The following is a 13632-nucleotide window of genomic DNA, read 5'->3' on the forward strand; positions in this document are numbered from 1 at the left end:
TTAATCGCAGTTTGAATTATATTACATGTTTAGATTTGAGATTCAGTTTGGAAAATGGGATCGTGAAAAAATGGCACTCCAAAACAGTTGGGCATAATCGAAAAATTATACTCCAATGGAGTTAGAAGTTTATGCAATTCACTTTAGGCCTAGCAATTAGGAGTCTATGCAAATTCGTATATGGTCTAGTTTTATAATTTTATCCTATATGAAATTATCTTTTTGAACACATATTTTAACTTTTAAGGTCATCAAAGTCAACCAATATTTTCGGGATATTTTTGTCGTTCAACATTTAGTATCGATCATTCGTGCTTTTATAATAATATAGATAGATAGATATTTGATCTCCTAATGAAATCCAATAAGAATTAATCTACAGTCTATTTACCTTCTGTGGATGAAATCTTACCGTATTTTTTGCTAAAATATGCAAGTGCATATCTTGAAATTATTTATAATGTGTTTAAGTCATATTAAACTAGGTTATCCTAAATTGTTTATTTTTGTTACAATTAAATTGTTAGTTCACTTTATAAGCTATCTTTTCTTATAGTTTGTACTAGTTTATTTTAAGTTATAACTCTTTATTTTTTGTTGTCCTATTATTTTTGTAAATTAATAACTTTGTTATTTTCTAATTTATTAGAGTTTAATAAAACTCTAAAATCTAAATTGAGTAAATAAAATGTTTTTTCAACTTTGTTAAATGTTTTAATTTTCGTGCCCTATTTGTTTGAAAGAAGAACAGAATTCGTACCTCTTTTTTTATTTAATTATTTATTTTAAGATACACTTATGAATCCCAAAAAAGTGCTGGACCAATCCCGCTTATCAGTCATTGGTTAACGTCATTTTAATTGAACCCGCTTGCGTAAAATTTTGGGTCCGCTACTGATACTAATACACATATAGGTTTTAAGCAAAAGTTATTAAGTTCACGTGAATGCGTAGATATTGAACTAAATCCGCCCCTATTTATAGAAACAAAAAGATACAAAGGGAAATTTCAAAGTTGAGAAGATACCTAAAAAGTCATAAACTAAGAAAGTTCTGAAAGCAAAAGTCCAAAAACCCTTAATCAAGCATTTCAAATCGTTTTTCTAGGCCAAAACTCTCAAATTTATCGTTGTACTATTTAAAAGAGCAATCTACGCTAAATGCCCATGAAATCTAAATTTATTACCAATTTTTATCCATTTTTAAAATAATTAGAAAACATACCCAACCCACTCAAATTTATTACCCGGTCGTCCACCATAACTTTAGTCCTTCAAACCGACAAATTTTTCTAGTTATTCTTTGGTTAATCAACCAAAAATAAAGTAACTTTCTTTAAGTTCTAATTTTTTTGCAAGATTGTTGGTTCTGAAAATAGCTAAACTTTTTCTTTATTTCTCTTCATCTTTCTTTCGGTTTTAGTTTTAAATTTAGTATTGAATTAGCTACTAATTTATTTAGTATTTGGATTAGCTGAGCACATAATTCAATTATGGCAAAAATTCAAACTTAAAAAAAGAATGTAAACTCCATGTGCATAAGTTTAAAATTTCAGATATGAATTTTCATGTGGGTTTTGAAGTGTTTATTGTTGGAATTTAGTGGGTATTATTTTATGATATGTAGATTTTGGTGTTAATGATGATTTTTGAAGATTTAATTACATTAATCTGCCATTGGAGGACCTTGAAGCTTGAAACTCATAAATTGGGTTTGTTGAGTTTGTGGTTATTTTGATCCGATTTTGACCGGGTATGTTCGAAATGTTAATTGGAGGATGTGACTATATTCTGAGTCAATTTGATGGAGATTTTAGAATAAATTTTTAAATTTTGGGTTGAAATTGAGTTGAACTAGCAAAGAAGAAAGATTTGTACTGTATACTTAAATGGTATATTGTATACTGTATTGGTATACAATAATTAATTCAAGAGTATATAATTAACTACAATAATATACTACTAACTATTTTTGAAGGAATAAACCAATCCTCTATATACCAAAATAACATATTGTATACCATTTTGGTTAATTCAATAGTGTAAAATTTATTGCGTTGAACTGGCGAAGAAGAATTTGTACTGTATACCAAAATGATATACTATATACCATTTTGGTATACAGTTCATTCCAATGATATACTATTATAGTATACTATATAATGTAACAGTGTACTCTTACAATTAGGTCCTTTTAGAATTTTTTAAAATTTTTATTGACAACTGATATTATTTCAGTTTAATAATTGAATTAAAAAAATTATTTTCAAACTCTTTGCGTACAATTGTATACTATGTTGGTATAGCTATATACTATACTAGTATCATATGTTAGTTAGAATATTTTTTGGTTGTATTAGCTATATTTAATTGGTACACTATTTGATTTTTCTTTAGTAATAGTAGAATAGTAGAATATCTTTTTTTTTTTAATTTTCCTTTATGCATTTATATTATGTAATCATTTTAATTTTTTATTTATGCGTTTTTTATATAATAGTATTATAGTACAATATCTTGAAATATATTATTATATTAATATGGGTACATTGTTTTTTAAATTTTCTCTTTATGCATGTGTATTATGTAATAGTAGTTGTCACGACCTAAATTTTCCTTCATTGGGTGTCGTAATGACACCTAGTATTAGGGACTAGGTAAGCCTAACAACTTCTGAAAATAATAACAAAATAAATAAAGATTAGCAATTCCAAAATTAGAATTCTCTATACAAGTATTACAATCCCAAAACCGGTAGTACAAGTCATAAGCTCTACAGAGTTTGCTAGAAAACATCTAAATACATTTGTTCTGAAATAGGAGAAAACAGTGTAAATACAAAAAACCTAGAAGGTGACTCTGAAGCATGCGAACGCAGCAGCAGGTTTACCTTGAATCTCCACCGCAAGATTTGAACAACTAGCTAACGATTGACTAACTCCGCAATAATTGGATCTGCACAAAAATATGCAAAAGTGTAGTATGAGTACACCACAGCGGTACCCAACAAGTATCAAGACGAACCTCAGTGGCGTAGTGACGAGGGATAGTCAAGATACCTACTGGACTAAATAACCTGAACAAGTATAAGTGTATGACTAATAGGAATACGATATCTCTATAAACCTATGCATAATGACGACGATAATATGGAACTTGCAATAAGAAATAGAAACAACAATTAGCAGTGGAACACAACAAGTAACAACACAGTAGGGTAAGCTGGGCACAGTCTAAACCTGGAGAACACAACTAAAAGAAGGACACGTATCAACTAGATAAAAATAACCACTTTCACATCAGGTTTTATCCAATAATCACCACGAGGCACCGAACCTCAAAATATGCATAATTCACGGGTTCCAATTTGTGAACCCTAAATACTTGAAATCCTATGCCTTGGCTACAAACAATAACTGCACGGACAACTCACATGCCAATAGAACCAGACGAGGGTGTGTATCAATACTCAACAATATCAAAATCCATCTTATTAACCGATAAGAATGATTAACTGTGTGTATCCTTGTGCAAGTGTTCTAACATAGTTCATGCCAGCTAGTAAGTAAAAAAAAAATGGACAGCACGTAAAATGTTTTCCCGCAATTTTCCACAAGATAAAATCGCACAGGTAAGTGCACCACTACACAAATATCAACAACAAGAATGACCCCAGGCCATCGCAAGTCACCACAGATCAATCCCTGACAATGCCCGCCTTGTATCGCAACGTGTGCAATTACTAAAGTAAATGCCCGCCTTGTCTCGCCATACATGCATAATAATGTTCCCACCTTGTCTCGCCACATGCGCAACCCATATATATATATATATATATATATATATATATATATATATATATATATATATATCTCGCCTTTTCACGCCGCATGTGCAAATATCAATAGTAATAATAGCATGACAGAAACCTCGTGCAACTCGATAACACCGCACGGCAGAAACCTTGTGCATCACAATAACAACCGCACGACAGAAACCCCGTGCATCACAATAACAACCGTACGGCAGAAACCTCATGCATCACAACAACAAGTACAACAACAACAATGACAATAATACAGGAGTATCGCAATTAAGTCAACTCAAAAATTATAGAACCCAAAGAAACGGAAGAACTAGTTCACAAGGAATAGCCACAATAGAGAATGCTAGTCATAATAAGAACATCTCAACAAGGGAGAAAATAATATGTAACAAGGGTGCCACAAAGTAAAATACCAACAAGTCCCGTAACACAACACAAACCTACTCGAGGCCTCAAATCACATCAAATAACGTCGAAATTATGAATCGCACCAAGAATCGAACTTATGAACTTTCAAATCTTCCAACTTCTAAAACTCGTGCCGAAACCTATCAAATCAACTCGAAATGACGTCAAATTTTGCAGGCAGGTCCCAAATGACATAATGGAGATGTTCTAACTCTCAGAATCGCATTCTGACCCCGATATCACCAAAGTCAACTATTGATCAAAACTCTCCACCTTCCACTCTTCAACTTTTCCAACTTTTGCCGAAATGCTTCAAATCACCCTACGGAGCTCCAAATCCAAATCCGGGCGCACGTCTAAGCCCAAAATCACCATACAAAGCTATTGAAATCATCCAAAACCTATTCCGGAGCCGTTTACACAAAAGTTAAATTTCGGTCAACTCTTACCGCTTAAGCTTCCAAAACTAGAATCCTTCTTCCGATTTGACTCTGAATCATCCGATAACTGAACTCGACCACACACGCAAGTCAATACACATAATACGAAGATGCTCAAACCTTATGCTACCAAACGGGATATAAATTCTCAAAACGACCGGCCAGGTCGTTACATCCTCCCTCTTTTAAACAAACTTTCATCCTTGAACGTGCCAAGAATAGCCTCGAAGCCGTCAAATCACTGAATGCACACATCCAACATACACCTGCAGGTGAACCCACGTCACCCCAATCCACATAAGCCTGACGACACCATCTGAACTGTAATTTATCCCTTCCACTAACATCAATAAGCCTTAGAGTCAACATTTCCACCATCCGCTCCTCTTCAAAAGACCTCATTCTAAATCTACACCCGGTATTAGTCTCAACTTGCTGCAACCACTTATGCCTACACCCATAGAGTACAACCACATAACATGACACATGACACATAGGCCCATAATAACAATTCTGATCACAATAGCTGCCCGTAATCAAATCCAACACCGGCAATTAGCCTCATATTCGTTAGAACCCGGTTTCAAACTTCCACAACACTGACATTGATGCAAGAAACATGAAGACCTCATAACTTACGCCCGGATCAACAAGTCACAACTAACTCCTTCGGGCACACACCCCGCAAGCTAAAACTCAGGAAGCACAGAACGAAAATGACTGAACATGTAAGGAGAAACACATAAGAGAAATATCAAACAAGCCCGACATGCACAACTCTCTATCAGTACCATTCTACAAATCAATTTAAAAGGAAAAATTAAAGTATATGAACAAATCACAAAGATCTCATCCTGATATAACTTCCACCGCGGCACGCAGCCCAGCTCAAACATATCAAATCACATGGAATCGCGAGGGTCTCACCCTCAACTCTGAATCACAAGTTGAATACACATCATACCAATTGAAACCTTCCACTAATTTAATTCTGCCAATAAAATCACAATACTTACTGAACTCTCACCCCATTAGAGCATCCAAATTACAAATCGTAACAAAATTACTCAGGAATCATATCAAAACCTACCATAATGGACAACGGGAATTCACTTCTAGCCTCATAACTCTTAATAATGAATAAAAACAAACGATAAACACGGGCTACCACTCATAGAATCTCCCAACAGGGGAAAACATATAAGCAGAGTACTAATCATGAAACTCACTCATAAATGAAACAACAAATAAGGGAGCTCGCCCCGATAAGCAGAACCGAAACAAAATACAAACGGTGCCCCTCTGTAACTAATCAAAAGCATACATGTATGATATCATCTGGCGCAACGGCCACAAGTCTACTATATGAAACACATCAACAGGCCGGGCCTCCCCTCTTGGGCGCCCTCTACTTGCCTGAATACCCCGTTGTGACACATCTGTCCGGAGATAAACTCTTACCATGTGGCTGGTATCTCCAAACTCAAAGCAACCCCTCTACTGACGAGGCTGTGGGAACTGTGCGGTACGGGTACTTTGAGACTCATGAGTACCTGAAACACCGTGCGAAGCCTGAAGTGTAAACTGAACTGGCTGACCCAAAAACCTCTACCACGCTGTACCTTGCCTCCAAATAAGGACTAGTAGATCTCTCTGGTCTATGAGGCCTCCTAACCGCCCTGTTCTCTCTCTACTAATCTCTCCTGCCCTCTCTCTCCTGGCCCCGCCTATCGTCTTTCTCCTGGTCCCACATGCCTTCCAATCGGTGAGCGATTCCTACCACCTTCTGAAACAAAACATCCGACTCCAACTCCCGAGCCATGCTGAACCGAATATCATGCCTGAGCCCCTCAATGAATCTACGGACATGTTCTCTAGCTGTAGCGACCAAAGCAGGTGCATGTCTGGCCTAATCACTGAATCTAATGGCATACTCTGATACTGACATAGCGCCCTGGTACAGCTTCTCATACTCTGCACACCATGCATCCCGAAGGGACTGAGGTACAAACTCTCTCAAGAATATCTTCGAAAATGGAACCCATGTAAGTGAAGCTGGCTCGGCCGGACTACCCAACTCATACGCCCGCCACCACTGATAAGCTGCTCCCCCAAGCTGGAACGTAGTAAAAGCAACCCCACTCATCTCCACGATACCCATAGTACAAAGAATGCGGTGACACTCTTCCAGAAAACCCTAGGCATCATCTGTCGCCAATCCACTGAAGGTATGAGGGTGGTACTTCTTGTAACTCTCAAGTCTAAGCTGTTCTTCCTCAGATGTTGCTGCCTGCCCTAACCACGGGCTGAACTGGAACCATAGGCTTTGTTGCCATAATACCTGGAACCTGACCAACGTGAACTCGCTGCTGTGGAGTGTAGGCAGCTGAAGTGTAGTATGAGTACACCACAGCGGTACCCAGCAAGTATCAAGACTAACCTCGGTAGAGTAGTGACGAGGGATAGTCAAGACACCTACTTGACTAAATAACCTGAACAAGTATAAGTGTATGACTAACAAGAATATGATATCTCTATAAACCTATGCATAATGACGACGATAATATGGTACTTGCAATAAGAAATAGAAACAACAATTAGCAGCGGAACACAACAAGTAACAACACAGTAGGGTAAGCTGGGCAAAGTCTAAACCTGGAGAACACAACTAAAAGAAGGACATGTATCAGCTAGATGAAAATAATCGCTTTCACATCAGGTTTTATCCAATAATCGCCACGAGGCACCGAACCTAAAAATATGCATAATTCACGGGTTCCAATTTGTGAACCCTAAACACTTGGCATCCTGTGCCTTCTCTACAAACAATAATTGCACGGACGACTCACGTGCCAATAGAACCAGAAGGGGGTGTGTATCAATACTCAACAATATCAAGATCCATCCTATTAACCGATAAGAGTGATTAACTGCGTGTATGCTTGTGCAAGTGTTCTAGCATAGTTCATGCCAACTAGTAAGTAAAACGAAAATGGACAACACGTAAAATGTTTTCCCACGATTTTTCACAAGATAAAATCGCACAGGTAAGTGCACCACTACACAAATATCAACAACAAGAATGCCCATAGGCCATCACAAGTCACCACAAATCAATTACTGACATAGCCTGCCTTGTCTCACCACGTGTGCAATTACTAAAGTAAATGCCCGCCTTATCTCATCATACGTGCATAATAATATTCCCACCTTGTCTTGCCACATGCACAACCCACATATATATATTCCACCTTTTTACGCCGCATCTGCAAATATCAATAGTAATAATAGTACAGCAGAAACCTCGTGCAACCCGATAACACCGCACAGCAGAAACCTCGTGCATCACAATAACAACCGCAGAGAAGAAACCTCGTGCATCACAATAACAACCGCACGGCAGAAACCTCGTGCATCAAAACAACAACTACAACAACAACAATGACAATAATACAGGAGTATGGCAATTAAGTCAACTCAGAAATTTTAGAAATCAAAGAAATGGAAGAACTACTTCACAAGGAATAGCCACAATAGAGAATGCTAGTCATAATAAGAACAACTCAACAAGGGAGAAAATAATATGTAACAAGGGTGCCACAAAGTAAAGTTCAACAACAAGGGAGATATCACGAGTCAATAATTCCAATAAGGATAAGTCACCTAAGATATAGGATACCTAAACTTCTTTTAAGGTTAAGCAATCACGAAAGAAATACTACAAATTCAATAAGGATAGGTAGCGGGAAGATAATCATAACCTCAATTAAGGATGAACAATTACAGAAGAGATAAGAATAATTTCAAGTAAAGATAGGCAGTTAGGAAAAGATAGCATGGCAATAGGAGAAGTAAAAATCTTCAGTTAAGTTATATAAGAGTCAAATAGGTAATAAGAGTGGATCATGAAGCAATTAATCCTAATTAAAGCAGGCATAGGTGAGACTAGTAATTAAGAAAACTTAATCAATGCAAAATAAAATCATACTCGGTGAATACAAGGACTTAAGAATCCTAAAAGGCCAACTTTCCATAAATAAGCCCGAGCACGTACTCGCCACCTCGCGTACACGGACTTCACAAGATACAATTAGCATAAAAGACTCAAATCCTAAGGGGTAGTTCCCCCACCCCCCCCCCCACAAGGTTAGGAAAGATACTTAGCTCAAAGAAGACAAACCGATACTCAAAAATAAACTTCTCGGGTGAAATAACTTCCGGACGGCTCAGATCTAGATAAAATGACTTCATAGCAGAAATAAAACTCATAAAAAATTATTCTGGATCATAAAGTCTCAATCTTTATCAAAAACTAAAAATCAACCCAAAAGTTGACCGCCGGTCCGCACCTCAGAACCCGACAAATTTCATAAAACCCGAACACTCATTCCGATACGAGCTCAACCATACAAAAATTATCAAATTCCGATACTATTTGGTCCCTCAAATCATCATTTTTCATTTTGAAAGTTTTTACAATTTTTCCCAAATATTTCACTTTGATTCTCACCATTTTGATGTTAAAACTCAAATAAAATCATGAAGTATACTTAGAAGTTGATCAAGGGCACTTACCCAACGATTGTATATGAAATTCCTCTTTCCAAATCGCCCACTCTCGGACCTAGGGTTCAAAAATATCACAAAATGAAGCAAAAACCCGAATAAAATAGCTGAAAATAAGCTGCATATGTCGCATTTGCGATATAGGATTCGCAATTGCGATCCCTCGAAAGCGAAGAAGCCTTCGCAATTGCGAACAAGAACATGGCTGGAAAAGATCGCATTTGTGACAAAAAGTTCGCAATTGCAAACTGGGCATCACAATTGCGATAGAAATATTCGTAATTGCAACCACACCAGAAACCAGCAGTCTCACCGACACGGAAACGAGCATAACTCCCTCATACGATGTCCAAATTCGATGATTATTTTTACTATGGCTCTGGAATTACGATACTAATGGTTTAATAAAAACTAAATTTGGAGCTCATTTTCTTAATGTGGTACCATGTATGCTTGAAATAATGACGATGAAGCATAAACAACAAGCACAACACAACCTAAACCTATCCGAAACTCATCCAAGCCACTCGAGACATCATCCGAGCATACCAGTAAGTCCTGTAACACAACACGAGCCTACTTGAGGCCTCAAATCACATCAAATAACATCAAAATTATGAATCGCACCCAGAATCAAACTTATGAACTTTCAAATCTTCCAATTTCTAAAACTCGTGTCGAAAATTATCAAATCAACCAGGAATGACGTTCTGCAGAAGCGGCCAAGAGGGGGTCACAGAAGCGGTTCTGGCTGGGGTAGGCTGGGACCGCAGATGCGGTCGAGTTCTGCAGTAGCGGAATCGCACCTGCGCACGTGGAGTTGCAGAAGCGAAGGCGAAGATGCGGAGGCTATTAGGCCGAGCTTGAATCGCACATGCTATGGAAATTCCACAGGTGTGGAGCTGCAGGAGCGGCTGTTGGACAGCAAAAGCGAAAGTCGGGCTGGGCAGTGTCATTTTAAAGATGAGATTTGGCCATTTTCCTCCATTTTTAATTTGGATGGGCGATATGTGGAGCTCTTGGAAGGTGGATTTTCATCATCAATGTCAAGGTAAGTGATTCCCACATATTGTGAGTTAAGTATATGGTTCTTATAAGGATTTAAACATGAAAATTAGTAGAAATTTGGGATTTTGAAGAAAAACCTAGAAATTGGTATTTTTGGAATTGGACCACGAATTTGGGCATGGAATGGGAAATAAATTATATATTTGAGTTAATTTAATATGTGATACTATTTGTGGGGGCTACGAATGCACGAGGTGACGAGAGTCCGTGCGTAGCTACTATTATTCTTATGTCCGGGTAGTTTAGGACCCAAATCATGTTATACTTGTGATGTTTGCTGTAAGGCCCCGTAAATGTTTACAAGAGAAAATAAAAATATATGTTTCATGGTGCCGAATTGGTTTTACGTGTTGTGTATTATAGAAATTATTCGCGACAAGCTTGCTCGCCGCGACTCGGATGTTTTGGGTTGAATAATGCACTGGAAAGTAAAGGAAATGTTTAGCAGTATTATGCGTTTCTGCGGTCCATTATATGACCGCAGAATCACTCTGCGGACCGTATAATGGCCGCATAGTGAGGTAGTTAATTGGGTCAGTCTGGAAGCAATTATGTGGTCGACTATGCGACCGTATAACTGTTCTGCGGTGCATTATGTGACCGCAGAACAGTTATGCAGGCCGCATAGTGACCACAGACGCAGACAGATTTTTGGTCGTTTTGGTCAGCAATTATGTGACCGATATGCGGTCCGCATATCGATTATGCGACCGCAGACCTTGTTCCGGAGCTTCATTTTTTGGGTTTTTAAGCTCGACCCTATTCCGTTAAAACACACCCCATGGACCATTTTGATTATATTTTCTGATATATTTAGATAGAGAGAAAGGGTCCTAGTTGGAGAAGTGACCTTCATCACATTGCTATCGAATTCTCATTTAGAATCCTGAAGATTATCAAGAGAGGCACCTAGGTCTTCTTCCTAAGAGGTAAGATTCTATCACCCAAACTCTAAATTTCAAAATGTAACTAGAATGGGCCATTAGTGAGGTAATTTATGGGGATGAGAGTGCTTACTTTGCATGCATGTGTTCCTAAGATATGTGGGAAGTTTGTGAGCTAAACATGATAGAGAATGGGTTGGGGAAAGATGGAATATTACACAAAGAGGGTCTTAAAACATTGATGCACACCTAGTGTTGGATAATATGCTCAAATGAGCTAAAACCATGTTCATCTTCCTAATTTTGGTTCAATTTTGGTATATTGCTAAAATAGATTGAAGTGTCTAATATTCCAAACATCTTAGAGTTGTAAGGAGCTCGATTAAGGTATGTTGGCTAAACCCCCTTCTTCTTAGAATCGAATCCCACGGTGTTCATGTAATTGGAGTAAGTCCTTGATCAATATTGAATTCGCTTTTTCTAATATGGTTATGTTGAAGGATGTTTGTTCAATGTTTATGCTAAATGCTTCATCATGTCATCTTTCCATTAGAGAATATGTTCAAAATGTGGAATATGTGTTAGTAATGTTAAGACTTCATGTTAAGATTGAAATAAAGGTTGTTTTGCCAAATCGTATGAAAGGTCGCTATGTGCCTGAGATTTCCCAAATTGCTCATGTGTGAATTTAATGTCTTGAATGGGGAACCTTATTGATTTTGGATAATGATATTGAATATGGAAAAAGGGTATGGAACTATGAAATACGGCCAAGTGCCTAGAATGTCTTTGTAATCGTAATCACTAGTGTCAATGAATCGAAAGTATATGAAAGAAGTACGATGTGAGATGATTGACTGAAAAAGATAATGTCTCAAATGACATGGCCTTGTCGGTCGGGCCAAGATCAGACTCTGTGTAAGAACACGGTGGTATTGTTGATGAAATCATGAAAAGGGTTGATGTCTCATATGAGATGGCCTAGCCAATCGGGCCATGATCGGACGCCATTCCGCACACATGGTGGTACTGTACTAGAAAGTTATAATGAAATTGTGGCAACGTCTCAGATGAGGCGGCCTAGACGATCGGGCCGAGATCGGACTCCGTGTAAGAATACGGAGGTATTGTGAATTGTGGAACATCGGTACTAAAAGTCACCCAACCTAGTAATATGAAAATTGTCTTGAAAATGTATATGATCCTTAATTTGTTGTTTTACTATTATTTGAAGCCCTTATTGAATTCTTGACTGTTCCTCTTGTATTATTATTCATTCTATTGAGTTGGTGTTTAGCTATACCTACTAGTACTATTCGACGGTACTAACGTCGCTTTTGTCGGGGGCGCTGCATCTTTAAATGGATGCATGTGGTTACATAGCAGACATTGCGGATCGCATATAGTGCTGCATCCTATTCTCAGCGGACTCGGTGAGCCCCATTTCATTCCGGGGTCATGTATTGTACCTTTTGGTTATATTATGGTCACTCTTTGTTTAGGTTGTGTTGCGCTTATTTTTTATGCTTCGTCATCATCTCGTCAAGCATAAATGGTACCACATTAAATAAATGAGCTCCAAATTCAGTTTTTATTGAACCATTAGATCAGTATCGTAATTACGGAGCCATTGCAAAAAGAATTTGGACATCGTATGAGAGAGTTATGCTCATTTTCGTGTCGGGGAGACTGCTGGTTTCTGGTGTGGTCGCAATTGCTAACATTTCTATCGCAGATGCGATGCCCAGTTCGCAATTGCGAACTTTTTGTCGCAAATGCGACCTTTTCCAACCATGTTCTTGTTCGCAATTGCGAAGGCTTCTTTGCTTTTGCAAGGGTTCGCAATTGTGAACCCTGGATCGCAAATGCGACATCTACGGCTTGTTTTCAGTTGTTTTATTCGGGATTTTGCTTCATTTTGTGATATTTTTGAACCCTAGGTCCCAGAGTGGGCGATTTTGAGAGAGGAATTTCATCTACAATCATTGCGTAAGTTCCCTTGATCAATTTCTAAGTATACATCATGATTTTATTTGAGTTTTAACATCAAAATGGTTAGAATCAAAGTGAAAAATTTGGGAAAAATTGTAAAACTTTCAAAATAAAAAATGATCATTTAAGGGACCAAATGGTATCGGATTTTGATAATATTTGTGTGGTTGAGCTCGTATCGGAATGGGTGTTCGGGTTTTTTGAAATTTGTCGGGTTCCGAGGTGCGGGCCAGGTGTCAACTTTTGGGTTGATTTTTAGTTTTTGATAAAGATTAAGACTTTATGATCCGTCATAGTTTCTTATGCGTTTTATTTATGCTTTGAAGTTATTTTATCTGGATTTGAGCCGTCTGGAGGTTATTTCACCCGAGAAGTTTATTTTTGATTATCAGTTTGTCTTCTTTGAGGTAAGTATCTTGTCTAACCTTGTGGGGGTGGGGGGGAGACTA

Source organism: Nicotiana tomentosiformis, chromosome 4, assembly GCF_000390325.3.
Source record: "Nicotiana tomentosiformis chromosome 4, ASM39032v3, whole genome shotgun sequence".
Lineage (NCBI taxonomy): Eukaryota > Viridiplantae > Streptophyta > Magnoliopsida > Solanales > Solanaceae > Nicotiana > Nicotiana tomentosiformis.